The sequence below is a fragment of the Lathyrus oleraceus genome, chromosome 7 (genome assembly GCF_024323335.1).
Source record: "Lathyrus oleraceus cultivar Zhongwan6 chromosome 7, CAAS_Psat_ZW6_1.0, whole genome shotgun sequence".
Lineage (NCBI taxonomy): Eukaryota > Viridiplantae > Streptophyta > Magnoliopsida > Fabales > Fabaceae > Lathyrus > Lathyrus oleraceus.
The window spans coordinates 176873923-176884483 of NC_066585.1; positions in this window are offsets into that span (position 1 = coordinate 176873923).

The window sequence follows — 10561 nt, forward strand, 5'->3', positions numbered from 1 at the left end:
TAGTGGCTTTGATCTTGTCTGTATCGGAAGCATGGCTTGGATTCTAGATATTGAATCGGAAAGCGGTGAAACGTTGGGTTCACATTGCGGTACCACATGCATAGAGTCACATGTCTTGCATTGAGTCACATTAGAGTTATGTGATAATTGAATGTATGTATTGACGTGATTGTGAGGTGTGTATGAGATATGGTAATTGAATTTGGTGATGTTTGGACACAGAATTTGGCAAAATATGTGCTTATGTGATAGTTGTAGTTGTGTGTGTATTTGGGAATATAATATTGGATTTGAATATTATACTCCTTGAGTTTTGATGTATGCTTGAAACCTGTGAAATAAATATTGGTTAGTATTATTTACATGGTTATACAAGGTGTGATGAATTTCGTTAATTGTTGATTTAATCATTGTGCTTTATTATACTTCTTCATAATGATTTGAATTCTCACCCTTCTGTTTGAATGTTGCTTTACATGGCATCGTGCAGATACTACAAAGTAGTATTGTTGAAGTAAGTGGACGGTAGCTCACTCGAGATTAGCTGGAGGGCTTCGGTGCTTTATTTTAGAGACTAAGTAGTGAGTCAATGCTCTGGTCATGTAACACGGGGTAGATTAGTAGTATTGAACTCATGTCTTATTTGGATACGTATTATGTTATTACTTGTGAACATGTTTAATTGCATTTGCTGTTTGAGAGACCATAGTGCCAATTATTCTGGATATGGTTTTATTTTATCTTGAGGAGATTATTGAGAGATGATCATGGTATGGGACATGGATCATTTTATGAAATACATGAGTATTCATTATTTTCCGCTGCGAACGCATATTCTTGAATATTCATGATAATTGAAATGTGCTATTTTAAATAACCAGGTGTATTGTATATGGATGATGAATGACGGTTGGTTTTTGAGAGCTTTTAGTTTTTGAAAATGTCGATGTGACGCCCTTTTGTTTATATGCGTGCTTATTTACTCTGATCATATGTTAAGTATTTTGGGGTAGAAAAAGGGGTGTTACACATGCCTTACTTTATGCGCCATTGATAAGGGCGTCCGCCTTGGATTATTATGGAAGAGGCATCTTCTTTGCAGGCGCATGCTTTGGTTTTGGATTATTAGGGCATAGAATTTGGTGTAAGCCCTAGAGGCCAATACTTTTGGTACTTGTATCGAATTATTTATTAATAATAAAAGACGTTTTCTTTATTATGGTTGATTAATAAAGTCCCTGGAATGGTTAGTCCGTTTAATGTATTAAGTGTGACTTAATCATGAGAGCACATTAAACATAAGGACACTATTCTTAAAGTATCCGTAGTCGAGATTTAGTGTGAAGTGGGATAACATTAAAGCATTAAGACTATTATATTTGTAGACTGATGATCACATCTCATGGATCATGGATAAAGAGTTATCAAGTCTTAAACATAGGTATGAATATTAGGAGTAATATTTATACCGGATTGACCCACTATGAGAATACTATATAGAAAGTTATGCAAAGTGTCATAAGTTATTCTCATGGTGATAATAGTGTATACCACTCTTCGACCTGAAACCACTATGGATCCTAGATGTAGAGTCGAGTGCTTTATTGCTGATCCAACGTTGTCCGTAACTGGATAACCATAAAGACAGTTGATGGGTACTCCACGAAGCATGCTGAGGGACATGAGTGTCCTAGATGGAATTTGCCCATCCTGCGTAACAGGATAAATGTCTATGGGCCTGTCATACGGTGAACTGGACTTTTTGTGTTTTTAATCGCAATGTCGCGGTTAGCAAGAGTCGCCACCGACTTTTCTTTTATCCAATAAGGAAAGGTGGAAAAGAACAGGAAAGACCTTAATTTAGATTTTGGGTTCGGGAGGTACATTATACAAAGGGAAGGTGTTAGCACCCTTTGTATCCATGGTTATCCATGGGCTCTTAATTGCTCGATCACTTATGTTATTTGTCTGAAAAAGTGTTTGTGAATTGTTTGGAAAATTGTTTTGAAAAGAGAATTTAACTTTGTAATGATTCTTGTATGAATGTATACAAAGTGGTTATCTCGTTTAGTTTTGAAAATTGTTTAGAAAAATATAACTCGGTAATGATTCTAGTATGAATGTATACCAAGTGGTGATTTTCTAAAGGTATTTTGAAAGGTGTGAGGTGTGGAAAATGTTTTAGATAGTGAGCCAGCAATTAAGAGTTATACCTGTCCAAGGTCTTTATGAGCATTTCCTATCCTTATGAGGGTAAAACTGTCCTTATTATTGAGAAATAAGTAGTTTTATCCTTTGGATGTAAAAGGGGCATCGTAGGGTCATCGATTGGTCATCGAAGGCAACAATTGTGAGGATACCTTAGTATTCGAAGGGACTATCATCATTTAACCGTAGGTTACACTGAAGGGTCATCGAGGGACAAAATTGTATGTTCGAAGGCAACATCCGAGGGACTATCGTTTATTTTATGATGATTTAATCGAAGGGTCTTTGCTAAGGGTATCCCCACGTTCGCGGGACATGACCGTAATATCGTAATCGTAAGGCAACAAAGAGAGGTTCAAGATCACTTATTCAAAGGCAAAGTTTTACAATTAATTAGATGATTAGGATGAATTTCCACATTAAAATTAATACATTAAAATTAATACATTAAAAATTAATACATTAAAAATTAATACATTAAAAATTAATTAGGTAATTTAGGATGAAACTCCACAAGGGTATCCCACAAATAAAGTGGAAGACCTAGACAGCAATCTTCTCCTGGGAAAGGTGAACCTTTACAAAATTCAGCAAACGGGTTAGGACAACGAGATAAAGTGCAATCGAAAATTGCACCACAAATTCAACACAGCAATCACATGGTCAGATAAGGCATGACTATAATGAGTTCGGATTAGACGAACATAAGACAAGACAAAAATAAAAAAAGCTACCGTCACGTTCGCTTCGGCCTCGCCGGGCGAAGGCCTGGCGAATACTCGCCCCAGGCTCGCTTAGCGATGTGCTAGCGAGCGGCCACAGATTTTGAATTTGAAAACAGCCCCATGTTAGGAACCTTGAATTTTTATGGCATTTAATCACAGGAACAGCATGGTCAAACATTCATGGTATTCAGGCATATTTACATTCATATACGAAAGCAAATTATATATCGAAATTTAATCATGATGCATTATATGTGTATAGATTACCAATTGAAAGTATAAAACAATAGGGATACGCAAACCTGTTTGCCAATGCAAGGTTGAAGGGATTGACCACTTGTGGTATCGGAATGAGTTAGGCGGCGGGAATTGGGCGGCGATGGCTTCGGTGCGGATGAGCTGCCTTCAGGGTTTCTTTACTCTGAATTCTCCGGGTTGGCAGGGTTCCTATGCCAAAGTTTCTATCCGTCCTTCTCTGTTCTCTTTTTTTTTCGTCGTTTTTCATTACTGAAGTGCTGGTATTTATAGTGATAATGGTGACCTAATGGGCTCAGAATGAGGCCCAGAATTTTCTGTTGTCTGTCAGCTTCGCTAGGCGAGCGTGTAGCGAACGCGTAGCGAACGTTCGCTAGGCGAGCGCGTAGCGAACGCCTAGCGAGCAGGCCAGTTTGGGCCATTTTCTGGATTGGGCCATCCGTGAGCTGGGCCTTTGTTTCTTTGAGATTAGTGCCTTGCAAAATACGTTGGAATGCCTTTAGAAGTCCTTTGGAATATTAACGGGCAAATTTTGGGGTATGACAGCTGCCCTTGTTCAATATTCTTGAACCGAGAGAGTTAGGATGGCGTGTATGCCATTCGTGGTCTGGAGGTGGAAGATTATTGAACACTAGAATGCCCCAAAAATTTGCACTTGTAAATCAGCAGTTGGTCTTGATGGAGATGTGCTTAAAGATGCCATCCAGGAAATTTGATGATGAAAGCTTCAGATTGCGCCGTACGTTAGACCAATTTGAAGACATGGGTGCCACACTGGGTCGTACGTTAGACCGTATAATGAGTCATCCATTAGGCTGTCGACTTCGCTGGGGAGTCGGAGTGTGTCATATGCGGCTGGGGATAAAGGATCAGAATGGATCATACGCTAGATCGTATCTGAGTTGCAGAATGAGCCGTACGTTAGGCTGTATCTGAAGAAGAAAGTAGTCGTACGCTAGACTACACCCCTGAATGTACCGTACGCTAGGCAGCATCTGAGGATTTGAAGGTCCAAATGGGTCGTACGTTAGACCGTATTGGAGTTGTTGAAGTTCAGAATGGATCGTACGCTAGATCGTATCTGAGTTGCAGAATGAGCCGTACGTTAGGCTGTATCTGAAGAAAGAAAGTAGTCGTACGCTAGACTACACCCCTGAATGTACCGTACGCTAGGCAGCATCTGAGGATTTGAAGGTCCAAATGGGTCGTACGTTAGACCGTATTGGAGTTGTTGAAGTTCAGAATGGATCGTACGCTAGATCGTATCTGAGTTGCAGAATGAGTCGTACGTTAGGCTGTATCTGAAGAAGAAAGTAGTCGTACGCTAGACTACACCCCTGAATGTACCGTACGCTAGGCAGCATCTGAGGATTTGAAGGTCCAAATGGGTCGTACGTTAGACCGCATTGGAGTTGTTGAAGAAGTCATATGTTGGGCTGAATCAGAATGAACTGTATGTTAGGCTGTATCTGATAACCTGTATATGTTGTACTTGCAATAGATGTCTGAGATGGGCTTAAAGATGCCATCGTTAAGAGGATATCGAAGTGTTGTCAGAATGAATGTTCCCATGAACTGTATCTGAAGATATGTATCTGAACCTTGAATGTGATTAATAAAGGTGTCTGCCTGAACGAACCTTTTACTTTGACTATGTCAGGAGGATAATTAACCTGCAAAGAAAAGTTAACTTCATGATATGTCATGATGCATGAGATGTTTCGTGTTATGCTAAAAAAAATAAATGCGAATGTTGTATGCATGCGTATGCTGTGAAATGATGTAATGAATGAGTTATGCGTCTGAGAAGTTCTTTCTGGCGGCTCCACTGGGGAAAATAAATCTCCATATACTGGTTGGAGACATTTGTGTTGATGATCCTTTCTCAGCTGGGGGTTTCTGATTTCTGTCTAAAGGTGGAAATATTCCACAGAGTCTGGCTGGGGATGGATGAGATGATCAATCTGTCTGCTGATGCCGACCTCTGTTGGGGAGTAACTGGCTGTGCCGGGGAATACTGTCAATTTCTTCTGGGGAACAACAGGCTTGCTGGGGGGAAGAGAATTGGTGGCGGATTCATTGGAAGCATGGTTAGACCTTTTCCTTGCTCCTGAAGTCAAGTAGTAATTGCTATTGCCATTCTATGCATGTATTTTGGTAAACATTTATCATATTCAAATGCACATATTAATTCAAATCAAATCAATGGACGCTTATGCGAACAAAACAGAAAAAGTAAAACAGAAGCATCTTTTTTTTGAAAGAGAGTTGTATTGATTTTGAAAGAAGGCCTATAAACAGGCAAATTGTGTACAAGGAGACAGAAATCCTAGTAAGAGGAAATTGTCAAAAACAAAGAGAAAGCTATGCAGAAAAAGTCCTATTGATTTTAAGTCTACTACTGCCATTATGTCTTCAAGCGTCTCATCCCTTGCTGTCGGGTAGAAGTGATTGGCTTGGTCAGTCCCTTGAACTTGATGAAGTTGACTGAGAACGGGACATAGTCATACGCTTTATATCCCTAATTTTTGCCTGGACCGCCTTTTCAGGTTTTCAGTCCACCAGGATACCCTTTTTTGTCCAAGCCACCTTTTCGGGTTTTCGACTTGCCGCGGGTGTACATTTTTTTATATATATCCCTAATTTTTGCCCGAACCCTTTTGGTTCGCCGGGATGCCCTTACTTTTGCCTAGATACGTCGATCTAGCGGGTCTCTTTTATGCGTAGTATTTTTTAACTATGTCCGCGTTCACGGGATGCGGGAAATCTTCGCCATCCATTGTAGCAAGTATCATGGCTCCACCAGAGAATACCTTCTTAACTACAAATGGCCCTTCGTATGTGGGAGTCCATTTGCCTCTGGGGTCAGCTTGTGGTAGGATGATGCGTTTTATCACCAAGTCGCCAATTTGATACACCTGTCTCTTGACCTTTTTGTTGAATTCCCTGGTCATGCGCTTCTGATATATCTGCCCGTGACATACAGCCGCAAGTCTCTTCTCATCAATCAAATTTATCTGATCGAGTCGTGTCTGAATCCATTCGTCCTCGTCTAAGTCCGCCTCTTTCATGATTCTTAGAGAGGGAATCTGAACTTCCACCGGTAACACGGCTTCCATTCCGTAGACTAAAGAGAAAGGAGTTGCCCCTGTCGAAGTTCGTACTGAAGTACGATAACCATGAAGAGCAAATGGTAACATCTCATGCCAGTCTTTGTATGTTACCGTCATCTTTTGTATAATCTTCTTAATGTTCTTATTAGCCGCTTCTACGGCGCCGTTCATCTTTGGCCGGTACGGAGAGGAGTTATGGTGTTTTATTTTGAACTGCGCGCAGAGTTCAGTAATCATCTTGTTGTTCAAATTAGTGCCATTGTTAGTGATAATTCTCTCAGGGATGCCGTATCGGCAGATGAGGCTGTTCTTGATGAATTGTGCTACCACATTCTTGGTAACAGAAGCAAACGAGGCTGCCTCCACCCACTTTGTGAAGTAATCAATAGCAACAAGGATAAAACGATGTCCATTAGAGGCGGTAGGTTTAATCTCGCCAATCATATCAATGCCCCACATTGCAAAGGGCCAAGGCGCTGTCAACACGTTTAATGGAGCAGGAGGCACATGTACTTTATCCGCATAGATCTGGCACTTGTGACAAGTTCTGGAGTGATGGTGGCAATCAGCTTCCATGGTAGACCAATAATACCCTGATCTCAAAATCTTCTTGGCCATTGTATGTCCACTAGAGTGAGTCCCAAAGATACCGTCGTGCATGTCTTCCATAATCTTTTCTGCTTCCTTTCTATCCACACAGCGAAGCAAAGTCGAATCATGGTTACGTTTGTACAATACTCCATTACTCAAAAAGAATTTAGCGGAGAACTTCCTCAGAAATTTCCTGTCATTGATGGATGTCCCTTCAGGGTATTCCTGAGTTTCTAAATATCTTTTTATCTCGTGGAACCAAGGTTTCTCTTCTACTTCATCAGTGTTAAGCTCATAACAATATGCTGGTTCGTCTAGTCGTTCAATGGTAATCCGGGGAGCTTCATTGTCCCATCTGACTCTGAACATAGATGACATGGTAGCTAATGCGTCCGCCAACTGGTTCTCCTCTCGTGGAATATGTCCGAATGTGATCTCTTCAAAGTATGGGATTAATGTCAACACCTGCTCTCGATAAGGGATGAGGTTCGGATGTTTAGTGTCCCATTCTCCTTTGACCTGACTGATTACTAAGGCTGAGTCTCCATACACCCTCAAAAACTTGATTCTCAGGTCTATAGCAGCTCTGAGTCCCAAAATACATGCTTCATACTCAGCCATATTGTTGGTACACTCAAAACATAGTCTAGCAGTGAAAGGCGTATGGCCACCCTTGGGGGAAATGATTACGACGCCAATACCGTTGCCCAATGCGTTAGACGATCCGTCAAAAACCATAGTCCATCGGGATCCCACTTCGGGTCCTTCCTCTGGTCCAGGTTCTTCATAATCGGTAACAAGCATGACATCCTCATCTGGGAACTCAAAATTCATAGACTGGTAGTCATTCACTGCCTGATGAGCCAAATGATCAGCTAGCACGCTTCCTTTGATTGCTTTTTGGGTGGTATACTGGATATCATACTCTGTTAACATCATCTGCCATCTTGCTATTCTTCCGGAGAGGGCGGGTTTCTCAAATATGTATTTGATAGGATCCATCTTAGAAATCAACAAAGTGGTGTGATTCAACATATACTGTCTTAGTCGGCGAGCAGCCCAGGCCAAAGCACAGCAAGTTTTCTCGAGCAGTGAGTATCTTGTTTCACAGTCGGTAAACTTTTTGCTAAGGTAGTATATGGCACGCTCTTTTCGACCAGACTCGTCATGTTGCCCCAACACGCACCCCATTGAGTTTTCTAAAACGGTTAAATACATGATTAGAGGTCTTCCCTCAACTGGTGGCACCAGAATCGGAGGTTCTTGGAGGTACTTCTTGATTTTGTCGAAAGCTTCTTGACATTCATCATTCCATATCATCTCTTGATTTTTTCTTAGTAACTTGAAGATGGGTTTGCAGGTATCGGTCAAATGGGAAATAAATCGGGCAATGTAATTCAAACGTCCCAAGAAACCTCTGACTTCTTTATCCGTACGGGGAACTGGCATTTCTTGAATAGCTCTCACCTTGGCTGGGTCAACCTCAATACCTTTACCACTGACAATAAAGCCCAAGAGTTTACCGGATCTTACTCCAAAGGTGCACTTGTTCGGGTTCAATCTCAACTTGTATTTCTTCAACCTCTCAAACAGTTTGTATAAATGATCGAGATGTTCTTCTTCAGTATGAGATCTGGCTATCATGTCGTCCACATATACTTCTATTTCGTGATGGATCATGTCATGGAACAAAACCACCATAGCATGCTGGTACGTTGCCCCTGCGTTCTTTAAATCGAATGGCATTACTTTATAACAGAAGGTGCCCCATTGCGTCACAAACGTAGTCTTCTCCATGTCCTCAGGTGCCATTTTGATCTGATTATAACCCGAGAATCCATCCATGAAGGAGAATACCTTGTGTTGAGCGGTGTTGTCTACCAGAACATCAATATGTGGCAGTGGAAAATCATCCTTGGGACTCGCTCTATTCAAATCTCTGTAATCTACACACATTCGCACTTTACCATCCTTTTTTAGCACTGGTACCACATTAGCAACCCATTGAGGATAAGAAGTAACAGCCAGAAAACCTACATCAAATTGTTTCATCACCTCGGCTTTGATTTTCTCGGACATTTCAGGGCGCATGCGACGAACCTTTTGCTTAACAGGATGACAATCTTCCTTCATCGGCAAACGATGCACTACTATATCGGTATCCAACCCTGGCATGTCTTCGTAAGACCAAGCAAAAATCTCTATATAGTCATGTAACATCTGAATCAATCTTTCCTTGACACTGCTTTCCAAGCCTGCTCCTATTTTGACTTCTTTCTTGTCCACCTCGGTACCCAGATTTACAATTTCAACTGACTCCTCATGCGGCTGTATAGTCCTTTCTTCTTGCAATAACAGTCTGGCAAGTTCTTCAGGTACTTTGCAATCTTCCTCACTTCCATCCTCGGCTTGGTAGATCGGACTTTCGAAGTCATAATTAACAGTAGCAGAACTATTATCAACAGGATCCGGAGTGGATATGGATACGCAATTTGTTACGTGAGTGTGTGCAAGAAAACATAGCTTGTTTGAAAGATGATAGGAAAGACAAAGAGCGCAATATTTGAATGCAAAACGTCCATTGATTTATTGAATATAAATATGCTTATGAAAATGACAAAAACCCTTAACAAATTAGCTATTGTGCCTCGGGCATAGACACAATGCTTTAAGAAGTTCGATTGTAAAAGAAAATTAAAATTTGCAACTCTAAAATACACAATAACAATTACTCCAGACTAAAGGAAATCGGGATAATGTCTTCAGCCTTCCAATTGTTGAGTCCGTCACCAATTGTTGGGAAAATCCAGCTATCCAAGTCACAATCGCTGTCAACATCTTCTACAGCATTGATCTGATTTTTAAACCCCAGGCCAGCTTTATCAGACTTGTATGGTACATTGATCAGTCGACCCCAACCAGTACGATCACCACTTTCAACCGCGGCTTGAGCATCTTTCAGAGAGATCATGACAGGGGGAGCACGAACAACCTTGGGCACAAGGGGAGTTGGCTTAAGGACAGGACTGGGTGGAGGAACCACTTCAAATGACTGAGAAGGAGTCTCAAAGAATTCACCATCCATCTCGACGTATTTGAAGGCTTGCACACTACTGACAATATACTCTTCTTCTCCACATACAGTGACAATCATGCCTGCTATTGGATACTTCAGCTTTTGATGGAGAGATGAAGCTACCGCACCTGCCCCATGGATCCAAGGGCGACCCAGCAAGCAGGAGTAGGCGGGACGAATGTCCATTATGTGAAAGGTAGTGTTGAAGACTTGAGGTCCTATCTTGATAGGGAGAACCACTTCACCATAGACAACACTCTTCGCGCCATCGTAAGCACGCACCACAACATCGCTAGGTTTCAGTTCAACGCTTTTATAGTCAAATTTATCGAGCACAGCTTTTGGGAGCACATTCAAGGAAGAGCCGTTGTCGATCAACACGTGAGCCAAGGTGATCCCCTCGCACTCGATGGAGATATGCAGAGCTTTATTGTGATTCTTTCCTGCTGGTGTCAGGTCAGCATCGGAAAAGCCTAGGCCATTGTCAACAGTCAGATTAGCAACATAATGTTCGAACTGATCGACGGATGTTTCTTGAGGCACATGAGCAGTCTTCAAGAATTTCATCAATGCGTTGGCATGGGATTCAGAAG